Source organism: Mobula birostris, chromosome 4, assembly GCF_030028105.1.
Source record: "Mobula birostris isolate sMobBir1 chromosome 4, sMobBir1.hap1, whole genome shotgun sequence".
Taxonomy (NCBI): domain Eukaryota; kingdom Metazoa; phylum Chordata; class Chondrichthyes; order Myliobatiformes; family Myliobatidae; genus Mobula; species Mobula birostris.
This window is the reverse complement of record NC_092373.1, coordinates 200606239-200625040: the sequence shown is the minus strand read 5'-3', so window position 1 is coordinate 200625040 and position 18802 is coordinate 200606239.

Here is an 18802-nt window from a genome sequence, read left to right as displayed (position 1 = left end):
ACAATACTCCAGGTGTGGTCTCACCAAGCCTTGTACAACTGCAGTAGTACCTCCCTGCTCCTGTACTCGAATCCTCTCACTATAAATGCCAGCATACCATTCGCCTTTTTCACCGCCTGCTGTACCTACATGCCCACTTTCAATGACTAGTGTATAATGACACCCAGGTCTCGTTGCACCTCCCCTTTTCCTAATTGGCCACCATTCAGATAATAATCTGTTTTCCTATTTTTGCCACCAAAGTGGACAACTTCACATTTATCCACATTAAATTGCATCTGCCATGAATTTGCCCACTCACCCAACCTATCCAAGTCACCCTGCATCCTCTTAGCATCCTCCTCACAGCTGACACTGCCACCCAGCTTCATGTCATCCGCAAACTTGGAGATGCTGCATTTAATTCCCTCATCCAAGTCATTAATATATATTGTAAACAACTGGGGTCCCAGCACTGAGCCTTGCGGTGCCCCACTAGTCACCGCCTGCCATTCTGAAAAGGTCCCGTTTATTCCCACTCTTTGCTTCCTGTCTGCTAACCAATTCTCCACCCACACCAATACCTTACCCCCAATACCGTGTGCTTTAAGTTTGCACACTAATCTCCTGTGTGGGACCTTGTCAAAAGCCTTTTGAAAATCCAAATATACCACATCCACTGGTTCTCCCCTATCCACTCTACTAGTTACATCCTCAAAAAATTCTATGTGATTCGTCAGACATGATTTTCCTTTCACAAATCCATGCTGACTTTGTCCGATCATTTCACCGCTTTCCAAATGTGCTGCTATCACATCCTTGATAACTGACTCCAGCAGTTTCCCCACCACCGACGTTAGGCTAACCGGTCTATAATTCCCCGGTTTCTCTCTCCCTCCTTTTTTAAAAAGTGGAGTTACATTAGCCACCCTCCAATCGTCAGGAACTAGTCCAGAATCTAACGAGTTTCAAAAAATTATCACTAATGCATCCACTATTTCTTGGGCTACTTCCTTAAGCACTCTAGGATGCAGACCATCTGGCCCTGGGGATTTATCTGCCTTCAATCCCTTCAATTTATCTAACACCACTTCCCTACTAACATGTATTTCGCTCAGTTCCTCCATCTCACTGGACCCTCTGTCCCCTACTATTTCTGGAAGATTATTTATGTCCTCCTTAGTGAAGACAGAACCAAAGTAATTATTCAATTGGTCTGCCATGTCCTTGCTCCCCATAATCAATTCACCTGTTTCTGTCTGCAGGGGACCTACATTTGTCTTTACCAGTCTTTTCCTTTTTACATATCTATAAAAGCTTTTACAGTCCGTTTTTATGTTCCCTGCCAGTTTTCTCTCATAATCTTTTTTCCCCTTCCTAATTAAGCCCTTTGTCCTCCTCTGCTGAACTCTGAATTTCTCCCAGTCCTCAGGTGAGCCACTTTTTCTGGCTAATTTGTATGCTTCTTCTTTGGAATTGATACTATCCCTAATTTCTCTTGTCAGCCACCGGTGCACTACCTTCCTTGATTTATTCTTTTGCCAAAATGGGATGAACAATTGTTGAACAATTATATCAGCCTTACTGTGGAAACCCGCATCAAGGAGCACAGGTGGTGTGTCTGTTTGGTTACAGAGAATTCGGCGGGGGCAGAACGCTGCATTCGCAAAGGCCGTAGGATTGACTTTGACGGCACAAAACCACTGTGCCGCACCAATGGCTTTTCAATTGTAAACAAAGTGGGGCAGCGGAAACCTGATTGGATGAGGACTAACCAATCAGGAGGGACAGACGACGGGAGTATATATACCACTGGACCAGACATTCCCAGACATCATTCCTGATGAAAATGGCAGAGAAACTCAGCAGGCCAGGCAGCATCTAGGAAAAGAGTACAGTCGACGTTTCGGGCCGAGACCCTTCAGCAGGATTCCAGGCAGAGTTTGTCATCGAAATGTTGGTTAAAATCAATACTTGTACCCGGCTGGAAGCCTGAGAAGAGGTTACTTCTCTGAAATGTTGTTACTGTTCCTGCCTCTGCCACCTCCTCTGGAACTCATTCTGGATACCAACTGCTCTTTTTGTAAAAACTGCATCCCTCAAGTCCCCTTCATTACTTCCCCTCCGCCAGAAGATTTCTGAGCCGTCCACGAACCCCACCAACACTACCTTGCTACTTGTCCTTTGCACTAATTATTTAGTTTTGTTAAGCAAAATCCCTTTACAGCACCGGCAATAAGCAATTGGAGTTCGAATCCCGCCACTGTCTGTGAGGACTTTGTGTCCTCTATTCCGTGCCAGCACAGGGCCAACAGATCTATAGAGGGAAATGAACTATTGATGTTTCCAAGTGAGACCGTTCATAAGGATTGGAAAAGAAGGGGACAGAAGGTAGTGGGGGGAGGGGAGGAGTACAAGCTGACAGCTGATGGATGAGAACAGGTGGATGGGAGTGGGGGACAATGATGTAAGCTAGAAGGTGATAGGTGGAAGAAGTAAAGTGCTGAAGAAGGAGGAATCTGATAGGAGAGGTGAGTGGACAATGGGAGAACAGGAAGAAGGAGATGAGCAGGTCATGAGGGTGCAGAAGATGCAAGTATGGGTGAAAGAGTAATCAGACAGGGGAATATCTGCAAGTTCTGTCTACGAGAGGTTCATAAATTAAACATAAATTATACATAATTTTTTACAAGAAAGAAATAAATTAGAACAAAAGGCAAGTCTACTTTAAAGTGGTCAAACAGGTCACAGTGTTGCTAACCTGTAGTGATTAGGGTTGTGTCAGTTGGTTCAAGAATCGAATGGTTGAAGGGAATTAGCTGTCCTTGTTCATATCAATGAGGTGGTTGCATCATTCTGCTTGCATTTAGTAATTCAGATAGATGAGAACATGTGAAGTGGGTTATTATCTATCTCAAAAGTACATTGGTTAGTCAGTATTCCATGAAGGAGATGGGTGTTTTTTTTTAATTAATGAGTTTTTTTTAATAGCTTTGTTTATTGGTGAAATCTTTTAATCTGTGTAACTGAGAGGTACAAAGTGCTTCTGCGAATTGGATATGTTGGGTAGTTCTTTGTAACTGTTACTCCTGTAGATGGTTCCACAAATGAACAATTTTGTAAACTGCCAGATATTTAGATATTTATGTGTATCCTTGAGACATGTGAATATTACTGTATCTCTAATGATATATAAACAGCAGAGAGGCTTTCTGAATTGAGTATAATTAGTGAGAGCGTAAGAATGTCAGCAGTTCGCTGATGAGACTTCTCCCTTCGTTTCCACTCCAGCATTTTTGAGTATTAAAGCAGAGAACACAGCATGGTACAGCAGCAGTAAGTTCAATCTAACAGCAACCCTACAGCACAGCCCTACACTTTTCTATCATCTATGAGTCTACCGAAGAGTCTCAGATTCAGGCTTAATACCACTGGCAGATGCCAGGAAATTTGTTGATTTGCAGCAGCGATAAATTGCAATACATAATAATGAATATAAATGATTTAGATGATGGAATAGATGACTTTGTTGCCAAGTTTGCAGATGATACAAAGATTGGTGGAGGGGCAGGTAGTGTTGAGGAAATGGGTAGGCTACAGAAGGACTTGCACAGATTAGGAGAATGGACAAGGAAGTGGCAAACGAAATACAATGTTGGAAAATGCACTTTGGCAGTAGAAGTAAATGTACGAACTATTTTCTAAACAGGGAGAAAATCCAGGAATCTGAGATGCAGAGGGACTTGGGAGCCCTTGTGCAGAACACCCTGAAGGTTAACGTACAGATTGAGTCAGTGATGAGAAAGGTAAATGCCATGTTAGCATTCATTTCAAGAGATCTAGAATACAAGAGCAAGGATGTGATGCTGAGGCTTTATAAGGCACTGGTGAGGTCTCACATTGTGTATTGTAAACAGTTTTGGGCCCCTCATCTAAGAAAAGATGTGCTGGCATTGGAGAGGGTCCAGAGGAGGTTCACGAGAATGATTCCAGGAATGAAAGGGTTATCATATGAGGAACATTTGATGGCTGTGGGTCTGTACTCGCTGGAATTCAGAAGGATGAGGGGGAATCTCATTGAAACCTTTCAAATGTTGAAAGGCCTACACAGTGCAGATGTGGAAAGGATATTTCCCATGGTGGGAGAGTCTAGGACAAGAGGGCACAGCCTCAGGATAGAGGGGCGCCCTTTCAAAAGAGAGATACGGAGACATTTCTTTAGCCAAAGGGCGGTGAATTATTGGAATTTGTTGCCACATGCAACTGTGGAGGAAGTCGTTGGGTGTATTTAAGGCAGAGATTGATCGATTCTTGATTGGACATGGCATCAAAGGTTACAGGGAGAAGGCTGGGATCTGGGGTTGAGGAGGAGATAGAAAAAAGGATCAGCCATGATTGAATGGTGGAGCAGACTCGATGGGTCAGATGGCCTAATTCTGATCCTATGTCTTATGGTCTTATAAGAAAAACTATTTCAAATAAATAAAGTGGTAATGTAGTGCACAAGGGTTCATTCTCCATTCAGAACTCTGATTGTGGAGGGGAAAAAGCTGTTCCTAAAACACTGAGTGTGTGCCTTCGGGCTCCTGTACCTCCTCCTTAATGGTAGCAATGGGAAGAGGGCACATCCTGGTTGATGGGAAAGAAACAGCTATTGAAGAAATGTTACCTCTCTCCACAGATACTGCCTGGTCATTTGAACATTTGAACCACCTTCTAACCCTTTACGTTTGGTAGACTGGCTTCTTGATAGATTTGTTTACTATTGTCACATGTACCGAAACACAATAAGTATCTCCGTTGTACATTTCATTCTGTAACACATTCAGATATGGCCCAAGTGCAGAGACAGACACTGAAGACTGGATCCGTGGTGCAGAAGAGAGAGAGAAGAAGATGAGGAATGCAGTACTCATTGGAGATTCCATAGTGAGAGGAACAGACAGGAGGTTCAGTCAGCCTGATAGAGATACCCGCATGGTGTGTTGTCTCCCAGGTACCAGGGTATAGGATGTCTCAGATCGGGTGCAGAGTGTTCTGAAGGGAGAGAGTGAACAGCCAGAAGTCTTGGTACATGTAGGTATGAATGGTATAGGTAGAAAAAGGGAGGAGGTCCTGAAGAGGGAATTCAGGGAGTTGGGTAGGAAGCTGAAAAGCAGGTCCTCCAGGGTAGTAATTTCAGAATTGCTGCCTGTGCCATGTGCTAACGAGCGCAAGAATAACATAATCAAGCAAATTAATGTGTGGCTGAGAGACTGATGTACGGGGCAGGACTTTGGATTCTTGGATCACTGGGGCCTCTTCTGGGGGAAGCACAACCTCTACAAATAGGATAGGTTACACCTGAACCCAAAGGAGGTTTCATAGAGCTGTTGGGGGTGGGGGGGTTTAAACTAATTTGGCAGGGGATGGGAACCGGAGTGATAGGGCCGAGGAAGGGGAAAACAGAAATAAATCGAAGACAGTGTGCGACAGAGATGATAGAAAGGACAGGCAGGAGATGATGCATATTCACAGCCAGTGGGATGAGTTACAGGGCAATAGAGGCATGGTGCAGTTAAAACAGAAAGCAACAAATACTGCACTGTAAGTGTTGTATTTGAATGCACACAGCATAAGAAATAAAATGGACGATCTTGAAATTCAGCTACAGATTGGCAAGTATGACGTTGTGGCCATCTCTGAAACTTGGCTAAAGGATGGCTGCCACTGGGAGTTGAATGTCCAAGTATATACGGTGTATTGGAAAGATAGGTTAGTAGGCAGAGGGGGTGGTGTGGCCCTGTGTATAAGGAATAATATTAAATCATTAGAAAGAGATGACATAGAATCGGGAGATGTAGAGTCTCTATGGGTTGAGTTAAGAAATGGCAAGGGTAAAACGACCCTAATGGCAGTTGTATACGGGCCTCTAAACAGCAGACGGGATGTGAAATACAAATTACAGCAGGAGATAGAAAAGGTGTGTCAGAAGGGCGATGTCATGATAATCTTTGGGGATTTTAACATGAAAGTGGATTGGAAAACCAGGCTAGTACTAGACCCCAAGAGAGAGAATTTGTAGAAAGTCTTAAGGGATGGCTTTTTAGAACAGCTTGTTGTAGAGCAAACTAGGGGATTGGCTGTGTTGGATTGTGTGTTGTGCAATGATCTGGAGATGATAAGAGAGCTTAAGGTTAAGGAACCCTGAGGGAACAGTGATCACAATATGATTGAGTTCACTTTGAAATTTGAGAGGGAAAAAATAAAATCCAATGTGTCAGTATTTCAGTGGAATAAAGGAAATTTCAATGGCATGAGAGGGGAACGGGCCGAAGTTGACTCAAAAGGGACATTTGCAGGAAGGCCAGCAGAGCAGCAATGGCTGGAGCTTCTGCGAAAAATGAGGGAAGTATATTCCAAATAAGAAGAAATTTTCAAAGGGAAAAAGGCTGAGAAGTGAAGTCAAAGCCAAAGTAAAAGCAAAAGAGAGGACATACAAGGAAGCCAGAGCTAGTGGGAAGATAGAGGATTGGGGAGCTTTTAAAAACTTGCAGAAGGAAAGTAAGAAGGTCATTAGGAAGGAAAAGATGAATTATGAAAGGAATCAGGTGACTAGTATCAAAGAAGATACTAAAAGCTTTTTAGAGTATATAAAGGGTAAAAGAGAGTTGAGGGTAGATATAGGACAAATAGAAAATGACACTGGACATATTGTAATGAGGGACACAGAGATGGCAGAGGATCTGAATGCGTATTTTGCATCAGTCTTCACAGTAGGAGACATCTGCAGTATACCAGACATTCAAGAGTGTCAGGGAAGTGAAGTGAAATTATGACTGAGATGGTGCTCAGGAAGCTTAATGGTCTGAGGGTGGATGAATCTCCTGAGCCTGATGGAATGCACACCTGGATTCTGAAGAAGTAGCTGGAGAGATTGCGGAGGCATTAACGATGATCTTTCAAGAATCAATATATTCTGGCATTGCACCAAATGACCGAAAAATTGAAAATGTTACTTAAGAAAGGTGGGAGGCAGCAGAAAGGAAACTATAGACCTGTTAGCCTGACCTCAGTGGCTGGGAAGATGTTGGAATTGATTATTAGGGATGAAATTAGGGAATACCTGGAGGCACATGACAAGATAGACCAAAGCCAGCATGGTTTCCTGAAAGGAAAATCCTGCCTGACTAACCTACTGCAGTTTTTGAGGAAATTACAAGCAGGGTAGACAAAGGAAATGCAGTAGATATGGTCTACTTGGATTGTCAGAAGGCCTTTGACAAGGTGCCACACATGAGGCTGCTTAGCAAGATAAGAGACCATGGATTACAGGGAAGTTACTAGCATGGGTGGAGCATTGGCTGATCAGCAGAAAACAGAGAGTGGGAATAAAGGGATCCTATTCTGGCTGGCTGCTGATTACCAGTGGACTTCCACAGGGGTCGGTGTTGGGTCAGCTGCTTTTTACGATATATGTCAATGATGTCGACTACAGTATTAATGGATTTGTGGCTAAATTTGCCGATGATACAAAGGTAGGTGGAGGAGCAGGTGGTGTAAAGGAAACAGAGAGACTTAGAGAGTTTAGGGGAATGGGCAAAGAAGTGGCAAATGAAATACAATGTTGGAAAGTGTATGGTCATGCACTTTGGTGGAAGAAATAAATGGGCAGACTATTACTTAGATGAGGAAAGAATTCGAAATGCAGAAATGCAAAGGGAATTGGGAGTCCTCGTGCAAGATACCTTAAAGATTAACCTCCAGGTTGAGTCGGTGGTGAAGAAGGTGAATGCAATGTTGGCATTCATTTCTAGAGGTATAGAATACAAGAACAGGCATGTGATGTTGAGGCTCTATAAGGCACTCGTGAGAACCACACTTGGAGTACTGTGTGCAGTTCTGGTCTCCATACTTGAGGAAGGATATACTGGCTTTGGAGGCAGTGCAGAGGAGGTTCACCAGGTTGGTTCCAGGGATAAAGGGGTTAACTTATGAGGAGAGATTGAGTCGCCTGGGACTATACTCTCTGGAGTTCAGAAGAATGAGAGGGGATCTTATAGAAACGTACAAAATTTTGAAAGGGATAGATAAGATAGAAGTTGTTTCCATTGGTAGGTGAGCCTAGAACTAGGGGACATTGCCTCAAGATTCAGGGAAGAAGATTTAGGACGGAGGTGAGAAGAAACTGTTTTTCCCAGAGAGTGGTGAATCTGTGGAATTCTCTGCCCAGGGAAGCAGTTGAGGCTTCTTCACTAAATATATTTAAGAAACAGTTAGATAGGTTCTTACATAGTAAGGGAATTAAGGGTTATGCAGAGAAGGCAGGTAGAGCTGAGTTTACAGACAGATCAGCCATGATCTTATTAAATGGCAGGGCAGGCTGGATGGGCCAGATGGCCTACTCCTGCTCCTATTTCTTGTGTTCTTATGACATTGGAAAGAATGATTCCAGGAACGAGAGGGTTACCATATGAGGAACGTCTGGCAGCTCTTGAGCTGTGTTCCCTGGAGTTCAGGAGAATGAGAGGGGACCTCATAGAAACATTCCGAATGTTAAAATGCCTGGACAGATTAGATCTGGCAAAGTTATTTCCCATGGTAGGGGAGTCCAGGACGAGAGGGCACGGCTTCAGGATAGAAGGACGTCCCTTTAGAACAGAGATGCAGAGAAATTACTTTAGTCAGAGGGTGGTAAATTTGTGGAATTTGTTGCCATGAGCGGCTGTGGAGACCAAGTCATTGGGTGTATTTAAGGCAGAAATAAATAGGTTCTTGATTAGCCAGAGCATCAAAGGGTATGGGGAGAAGGCAGTGGAGTGGAGATGACTGGAAGAATTGGATCAGCCCCTGATTGAATGGTGGAGCAGACTCAATGGGCCAAATGGCCTGCTTTTGCTCCTATATCTTATGGTCTTATGAAGCGGGTTGATAGTTCACTGACTTTAATGAGAACTGTTGCAGAATTTAGAGGAAAAGAAAAACAAAATGCTTGGTCAACAGGTTTGTTAACCAAAATTCTCAAACTGAAAGTTAAATGCCAACACTGTGGCTGGAGGCAATAACTAAATCTGAAATGAATACCACTGCTTTCCAGTGTCAGTCAAAATGGTAGTCCTCATTCTCCAAAAAGGACAGGGGTAAGCAGGGAATGCAAATATTGATGTGCTTTTGATCAAGTCTCAACAAGAATGAAAAGAAAGGAGCTAAATACCATCATAATGAAACAGTAATTTGCTGAAACGTCCATACTCATGAGTGTGATTGCCAAACCTATTGCACAGATCACTGGCGGTGGCATGTAGATCCTGCAGCAGATTCAGTAGTTGTGACCGGGCTCTCCTCCCTCGGCACAGCTCCCGTAGCGCTACAGATCTGTGATGGTAGGTGCAACCTATATGAAACCTTTTTGATAGTCTTTTCCACAGCACATGGTCCCACATAGCATGGGGCCAACTTGCAGCTCTCAACTTTCAGTGGGAGGTCCCTTGATGCCAGCCAGATTTTCTCTCCTAGCTCGAGAGGCCTCACCTGTCGGTGGAGCCGATCAGCCACCTGGCATGTTGTTTCTGAGAATGCAGCAGAGAAGCCCTGGCCCATCTCCACGTGCACTTTGTAGCTTTGGATCAACTGTCCAGCAGCAGGAACTTCCACATCAGTCTCCTGGTCAGGGAAGAGCGGTGACTGGAATACCTCTGGCATTTAAAGGGGGGCATACCAGTGGAGGGTGACAGGAGGTTATTGTGGGCTATTTCTGCCCAAACCAATGGGAAGCTCCAGGATGTGGATTGGAAGAGGCAAGGCAGCATACAGTTGTCTCCAACTCTTGATTCACTCTCTCAGTCTGTCCACGGCTGCCACAAGAGAACAGAAAGTCTTCCAGAAACAGGATGTGTACTGTAGTCCTCAGTCAGACACTATGTTCTGAGGGTAGCCGTGCAGCCTGAACACACATTGAACCATGAGGTTTCTGTCTCACAAGCCAAAGGGAGCTTAGGGATAAAAATATATTGGGCAGCCTTGGAAAATTGATTCACATTGCCCAGACTGATAGTATTCCCATTAGACAAGGGAAAACTAGTGATGAAATCCACTGAGTGGTGGGACCAGGGGCAGTGGGGCACAGGTAGCAGACGTGGCAGACCCACAGGGTGTTGGTGTGATGCCTTGTTCTGAGCACAAGTGGGACAGGCAGAGGACATCCTGGGACATAGATGGCCACCAAAATTGCCTCTTGTTAATCTCCCAGGTCTACTGAGTTCCTGGATGGCCCCTTTCCAGCACTGTGGAGCACAGCGTAGCAGGGACAAACGGCTGGTTGGGAGGTCCCCAACCCACCTCTGGGTCTAACTGTTGGGCAACCCTCACCAGAGCAGCAATGCCTGAATGAGGGAGGATGGGTTCTGGATCGGCTTTGTCCTCAGATCCATTGGAATGTCAAGAAAGGCCTTCAACCTAGGTATTCTTGCTGCCTGGACAACGGGTAAGGATGAAATTAAACTGGATGAAGAAGACAGCCCAATGGACAAGGGAGTCAGAGCAATAGTGGCTGAGATTGTTGGGGCAGTAGAAAAGGAGGATCTGTGAGATGCTGAGAGTGGGAATGCCGTGGCCAAAGGCTACTGAATTGCATTTGCGAGAATGCTAATGGCTGTCAGCTGTAAGTTCATGAATTGCAGCTGTGAGAGCAGAAAACACTGGCACCTGACTCGGATTGTCTGTGGAGAGCTGCTGAACTGTTGCTGTGAGGGATGACACCTGTTTTTCCTGCTGAGATTGGGCTTGTGAAATTGAAATTACCTGTCACATTGCTTCAGTCGCTTCCCCCAACACAATTTCAATCACCCGTAACTTTTCCCCTACCTAGCCAGTGAATTTCAGGGCCAAGTTCAGCTGTCCTGTCTCTGTTGGATCCATTTTTTGTTGTTAAGACTTGTGTAACATGCTTGGATAGACTCCCAACCCCTGAAGAGTAGATAATGGTCTCTCAATTTTAGAAATCTCTGTAAGGTGCCTCTTCAGGGAAAAGGGTTCATCCATCTTCTCCTTATAGTCCAAGCACTCCAGTCCTGTTTACATCTTTGTAAATCTCCTTGACATGCTCTCCACTTTAATGACATGCTTCCTATATCATTCTCACACCTCCCAAAAGAGACTGCCTTATTGATCACTCTGCTGCTGGAGAGAACAGAGGCTGCCGCTGCGCCCAGAGGATATTAACCAGATTGTCTGCGTTTTGGATATGGACTTGGACATTGGACTCTTTCTCAGTCTTACAACTTCTTATATTCTGTGCTTTTCACCCAATTTTTCTTGTTTGTGCGCGGGGGATGGGGATTTGGAGGTCGATGTGCCTGTTCTGTTTTTGTTCATTTTCTGTGTGGGGAGGGGGATTTGGGGGTTGCTGATCATGCTGCCATTATTTTCTTTCTTGGTTTCATGGCTATCTGGAGAAGAAGAATTTCAGAGTTGCGTACTTTGACAATAAATGAACCTTTGAACCTTTGAACTATAGTACAGTGAACAGAACTGTACGCAGTTCTCCAAATGTGGCCTTAACAACATCTTGTGTAGCTATAACATGCAGTCCCAATCCTGCACTCAATATCTCGACTGATGAAGACACCTTCTTCCTCACTTTGTCTACCTGTGTCACCAGTTTCAGGGAACAATGTACCTGTTGCTACAGTTTGGAAGAATGAGGGGACTTTCACTGAAGCATTGGAAAGGGACAGAGGAGATTTACCAGGATGCTGCCTGGTTTAGAGAGTATGCATTATGATCAGAGATTAAGGGAGCTAGGGATTTATTCTTTGGGGAGAAGGAGGATGAGAGGAGACATGATAGAAGTGTACAAGATAATAAGAGGAATAGATAGAGTGGATAGCCAGCACCTCTTCCCCAGGGCACCACTGCTCAATACAAGAGGACATGGCTTTAAGGTAAGGGGTGTGAAGTTCAAGGGGGATATTAGAGGAAAGTTTTTTACTCAGAGAGTGGTTGGTGCGTGGAATGCACTGCCTGAGTCAGTGGTGGAGGCAGATACACTACTAGATGGGTATATGGAGGAATTTAAGGTGGGGGCTTATATGGGAGGCAGGATTTGAGGGCCGGCACAACATTGTGGGCTGAAGGGCCTGAACTGTGCTGTACTATTCTATGTTCTATGTTCTAACGAATATTGAAAGACTTAGACAGAGAGGATGTTTCCTATAGTGGGGAATCTAGGATCAGAGGGCACAGTTTCAGAGTTGAGGGAGATCTATTTAGACCAGAGATGAGGAGGAATTTCTTCAGCCAGAGGGTGGTGAATCTGTGCAATTTATTGTCACAGACGGCTGTAGAGGCCAAGTCATTGAGTATATTTAAAGCAAAGGTTGATAGGCTCTTGATTAGTAAGGATGTCAAAGGTTATGAGGAGAAGGCAGGAGAATAGGATTGAGAGGGAAAAGAAATCAACCATGATTGATTGGAACAGACTCGATGGGTTGAATGGCCTAATTCTGTTCCTATGTCTTATGGTCTTGTGTTCCCCTAGATGTCTTCAATCTACATGTAGATTGGGTGAACCAAATTGGTAAAGGTGCTGAGGAAGAGGATTTCTTGGAATATATGCGGGATGGTTTTTTGAACCAACATGTCAAGGAACCAACTAGAGAGCAGGCTATTCTGGACTGGGTTTTGAGCAATGAGGAAGGGTTAATTAGCAATCTTGTCGTGAGAGGCCCCTTGGGTAAGAGTGACCATAATATGGTGGAATTCTTCATTAAGATGGAGAGTGACATAGTTAATTCAGAAACAAAGGTTCTGAACTTAAAGAGGGGTAACTTTGAAGATATGAGACGTGAATTAGCTAAGATAGACTGGCAAATGACACTTAAAGGATTGACGGTGGATATGCAATGGCCAGCATTTAAAGGTTGCATGGATGAACTACAACAATTGTTCATCCCAGTTTGGCAAAAGAATAAATCAAGGAAGGTAGTGCACCCGTGGCTGAAGAGAAATTAGGGATAGTATCAATTCCAAAGAAGAAGCATACAAATTAGCCAGAGAAAGTGGCTCACCTGAGGACTGGGAGAAATTCAGAGTTCAGCAGAGGAGGACAAAGGGCTTAATTAGGAAGGGGAAAAAAGATTATGAGAGAAAACTGGCAGGGAACATAAAAACTGACTGTAAAAGCTTTTATAGGTATGTAAAAAGGAAATGACGGGTAAAGACAAATGTAGGTCCCCTACAGACAGAAACAGGTGAATTGATTATGGGGAGCAAGGACATGGCAGACCAATTGAATAATTACTTTGGTTCTGTCTTCACTAAGGAGGACATAAATAATCTTCCAGAAATAGTAGGGGACAGAGGGTCCAGTGAGATGGAGGAACTGAGTGAAATACTTGTTAGTAGGGAAGTGGTGTTAGGTAAATTGAAGGGATTGAAGGCAGATAAATCCCCAGGGCCAGATGGTCTGCATCCTAGAATGCTTAAGGAAGTAGCCCAAGAAATAGTGGATGCATTAGTGATAATTTTTCAAAACTCGTTAGATTCTGGACTAGTTCCTGAGGATTGGAGGGTGGCTAATGTAACCCCACTTTTTAAAAAAGGAGAGAGAGAGAAACTGGGGAATTATAGACCGGTTAGCCTAACGTCGGTGGTGGGGAAACTGCTGGAGTCAGTTATCAAAGATGTGATAACAGCACATTTGGAAAGCGGTGAAATGATCGGACAAAGTCAGCATGGATTTGTGAAAGGAAAATCATGTCTGACGAATCTCATAGAATTTTTTGAGGATGTAACTAGTAGAGTGGATGGGGAGAACCAGTGGATGTGGTATATTTGGATTTTCAAAAGGCTTTTGACAAGGTCCCACACAGGAGATTAGTGTGCAAACTTAAAGCACACGGTATTGAGGGTAAGGTATTGATGTGGATGGAGAATTGGTTAGCAGACAGGAAGCAAAGAGTGGGAATAAACGGGACCTTTTCAGAATGGCAGGCGGTAACTAGTGGGGTACCGCAAGGCTCAGTGCTGGGACCCCAGTTGTTTACAATATATATTAATGAAATGGATGAGGGAATTAAATGCAGCATCTCCAAGTTTGCGGATGACACGAAGCTGGGTGGCAGTGTTAGCTGTGAGGAGGATGCTAAGAGTATGCAGAGGTGACTTGGATAGGTTGGGTGAGTGGGCAAATTCATGGCAGATGCAATTTAATGTGGATAAATGTGAAGTTATCCACTTTGGTGACAAAAATAGGAAAACAGATTATTATCTGAATGGTGGCTGATTAGGAAAAGGGGAGGTGCAACGAGACCTGGGTGTCATTATACACCAGTCATTGAAAGTGGGCATGCAGGTACAGCAGGCGGTGAAAAAGACGAATGGTATGCTGGCACTTATAGCGAGAGGATTCGAGTACAGGAGCAGGGAGGTACTACTGCAGTTGTACAAGGCCTTGGTGAGACCACACCTGGAGTATTGTGTGCAGTTTTGGTCCCCTAATCTGAGGAAAGACATCCTTGCCATAGAGGGAGTACAAAGCAGGTTCACCAGATTGATTCCTGGGATGGCAGGACTTTCATATGAAGAAAGACTGGATGAACTGGGCTTGTACTCGTTGGAATTTAGAAGATTGAGGGGGGATCTGATTGAAACGTATAAAATCCTAAAGGGATTGGACAGGCTAGATGCAGGAAGATTGTTCCTGATGTTGGGGAAGTCCAGAACGAGAGGTCACAGTTTGAGGATAAAGGGGAAGCCTTTTAGGACCAAGATTAGGAAAAACTTCTTCACACAGAGAGTGGCGAATCTGTGGAATTCTCTGCCACAGGAAACAGTTGAGGCCAGTTCATTGGCTATATTTAAGAGGGAGTTAGATATGGCCCTTGTGGCTACGGGGGTCAGGGGGTATGGAGGGAATGCTGGGGCAGGGTTCTGAGTTGGATGATCAGCCATGATCATAATAAATGGCGGTGCAGGCTCGACGGGCCGAATGGCCTACTCCTGCACCTATTTTCTATGTTTCTATGTCTCTCCCCAGAAAGCAAAGCAATCCTCTTTATCTGTATATGAAAAAAATACAACCCAGCAAGATATTTTAATATATGTTTAATCTTAAAAATAAATCCTCTCAAGCAGAAATTCTTAAATTTGATTAATGTAACTAAAAATTGGTTTATCACTAAAGTCTCAATGTCTGAAAACTTGAGCAATGATTAGAAAAGTAATTACTGAAAATGCAAGTTTGCAACTATGTGTAGTTTTTGCTAAGTAAAAATGGTTGGAGAAATTTTTCCTTTGGTTTAACAAAGAGTATAAAAGCTATCTGGAACATTCCTGTTACAAGAAAAAGTTTAATATTACAAACTCCTTCAACTTGTAAACACATGCAATTAGCAGAAACTAGCTGCGATGAGTAATTCTCTCCGTGGGTGTGGACAGTTTTATAGGTGGAGAGATCTTCCACTGAAACCATTTTAAAACTATCACAATCGATCATAGAATCTCCAGTTACAGTGAGGGCAACTTATGATTAAAATTCCTGATCTTTGGTTCCAGCTGGAGTTGGGGAGAAACAAGGCAAAAAAAAGAGAAAATTGGCTGAATTGAGTGAAAACACCAGGCTGTAATGTAAACAGACCGCTAGGTTATTTCTGCTTGGGGTTTGACAACTCAAAGGGCACGGCACATTCTCTCTCAGTGTTCCTTTTATTTCTTCTCTTTTAATCAGATATCAAATTTATTACGTGTTGACGTGCTCTCTGTTATAAACATTAACTAAGCTGATACATTCCATAGCCTCGCAAAACTGAGTTTAAAAGGATTTTCCCATTTTCCTGCCCCAGCCCTCTTGTGCTGAATGATGCCCTCTCATTCTTGTAACCTCAGACACCTAATTTGCCCTCAACCCTCCGGCATTCCTTTTAACTTTCAAATCATTGTGAAATCTCCTCTGTTCTCAAAAAGCACAGTGCCATCCATTTCAGTTCTCAGTTGGTTCTTTCTGCACTCTCTCACCACATACTCTCATCATAAATGTGAAATAGGCAGTTTTCCTCTTTCCATTTCCCAGTTACTTAGACTACTTATATAAGTGCTCTTGCTTACTTTGGCATCCGAGCGCTATTTGAATGGTCCTCTGCAATGATAATTGAGTTGGCCAGATATCTGCTTTGCCCTTAGTATCTGTGGTTTTGCTTTACAATTTCTTCTTGCTGCCTCTCCCATCTCCCTTTGACTTTACCGCTCCGAATTCTCTGCCATCTCCTCCACCCTTATAGCCCTCTGCTGCTCTCCCCATTCACAAGACATTGGCCAAACCACACTTGGTGTATTGTGAGTAATTTTGGGCCCTTTATCTAAGAAAGGATGTGCTGGCATTGGAGAGGATCCAAAGGAAGTTCATGAGAATGGCCCCAGGAACGAAAGAGGTGACATATGAGGAGCATCTGACGGCTCTGGGTCTATACTTGCTGGAGTTTAGAAGAATGAGGGGGAATCTCATTGAAACCTATTGAATATTGAAAGGCCTAGATAGAGAGGATGTGGGGAGGATATTTCCTGTAGTGGGTGAGTCTAGGACCAGAATGGGGGGGACATCCATTTAGAACAGAGATAAGGAGGAATTTCTTCTGCCAGAGGGTAGTGAATCTGTGCAATTTATTGCCACAGACAGCTGTGGAGACCAAGTAACTGGGTATATTTAAAGTGGAGGTTGTAGGTTCTTGATTAGTAAGGATGTCAAAGGTTATGGGGAGAAGGCAGCAGAAGGGGGTTGAGAGAAAAAAGAAATCAGCCATGAGCAGACTTGATGGGCCAAATGGCCTAATTCTTCTCCTACCTTTTGTGGTCTTATTGTCAAATTGCGAGAGAGGAGAGTGGAACAGTGAGACACATTGTAAGAACTCACTTATTCACAATTGCTGTCTTGGACAGAGTAAGAAAGTCCAAGAGACAGAGACAGGAGGCATGGAGTATCGAAGTGGTGAAATTTCAATGCAGCTTCAGAGCATCAGCGAAACTGTGTCCAGAAAAATGAGTGCAGAGAGTAGTGAACACATCTCAGCACATCCTGGAAATCAGCCTCCTTTCCGTTCATTCTGTTTACGCTTCCCACTGCCTCAGTAAAGCAGCCAACATAATCTAGGGCCCCATCCACCTGGCCATTCTCTCTTCTGTCCTCTCCCATGAGGCTCTCTCTCTCTACCGCCCTTAATGCTGCTGGCATTTATGGCAGCAATGGAAGTCCTCCATGTCTGGCATGTTCAGGGCTTCCTTCATCATGTCAGTAGCTCGGTTTTCACTACTGTCAGTCATGCAAGTTCTGGGTGGAGACTTAGGAAGATCATCACACTCAAATGTAGAAGGATTCTTTCTTGCTGTTTCTACAACAATTTTGTTTTTGCAGCCAGGGTTGTTAGCCCTGAGCTGAACCCTTGAACCTGGAGGGCCAATGGACCATGCATTGTCTGGCCTCTACCCTTTGACCTGTTTGGCATGACCCTACCAAGAGCCAAAGCATGAAGTCCTGATTCCAGCCAACTTAGCTCTCTGGGTCGTTGAGGCACACAAGCCTACAAACCACAACAAGATTGTGCTCCTCTTGGAGGTACCATGAGGCAGATGATACAAAAGCCGGAAAGCATAGACCACCAGGTTCTAGGACAGCCTCCGTCCCACCGAACTTGATCAGACTCTTGAACGGACCTCTCAGGCACTGAAAGGTGAACTCCTGAACTCTGACCTCCCAATCTACCTCGTCATGACCCTTGCACTTTATTCGTCAACTGCACTTTCTCCATGATTAGAACATGGAACATAGAACACCGCAGCACGGTAAGGGCGCTCTGGCCCACAACGTTGTGCTGACCTGATAACCTAGTCTAAGGTCAAACTAACACTTTCCTCCTACATTGCCTTCCATTTTTCTTACATCCACGTGCCTACCTAAGAGTCTCTTAAATGTTTTTTTTAGATTATGAGAACACTCAGTCCTCTTTTTATTGTCATTTAGAAATGCATACATGCATTAAGAAATAATACAATGTTTCTCTGGAGTGATATCACGGAAAACAGGACAAACCAAAGACTAACACTGACAGAACCACATAATTATAACATATAGTTACGGCGGTGACAAGCAATAACATAATTTGAAGAAGAACAAACCACGGGCACGGTAAATAGAGTCTCAAAAGTCCCCAAGTCGATCAACTCCCGAGTCCCCGATAGCAGATGGCAAAAGGGAGAAACTCCCTGCCATAAACCTCCAGTCACCGTCAACTTGCCGATGCCTTGGAAGCAGCCGACCACAACCGACACTGAGTCCATCCGTCTGAAAACTTCAAGCCTCCGACCAGACCCTCCGATACAGCCTCCCGAGCGCCATCCTCTGCCGAGCGCCTTCGCCCTTGTCCCGGCTGCTGAAACGTGCAAAGCCGAGGATTTCGGGGCCTTCAGCTCCGGAGATTCCGGTTACCACACAGTAGCAGCAGCAGCGAAGCGGGCATTTCAGAAGTTTTCCAGATGTTCCTCCGTGCTGTCACGTCCGTCTCCATCAAATCAGGATTGTGCATGGTACCCTATTTGACAATAACAGACATCACCACCGAGTGGCTGCACACGCTGCCGTTCCTAATGTATCTGCAATTGTAGCACCATCTTCTGCATTTTTCTTTTGCTTTTTACTAATTTGGTGTGCTGATGTATGGTGCATGTATGAGGCTGGATGGCATGTAAGCAAAGCCTTTTCAGTACATCTTGGTACAGTATCTGTGACAATAAACTCTACTGGTGCTAAGCCACACATAAGATGTTGGAGGAACTCAGTGGGTTGAGCAGCATCTAT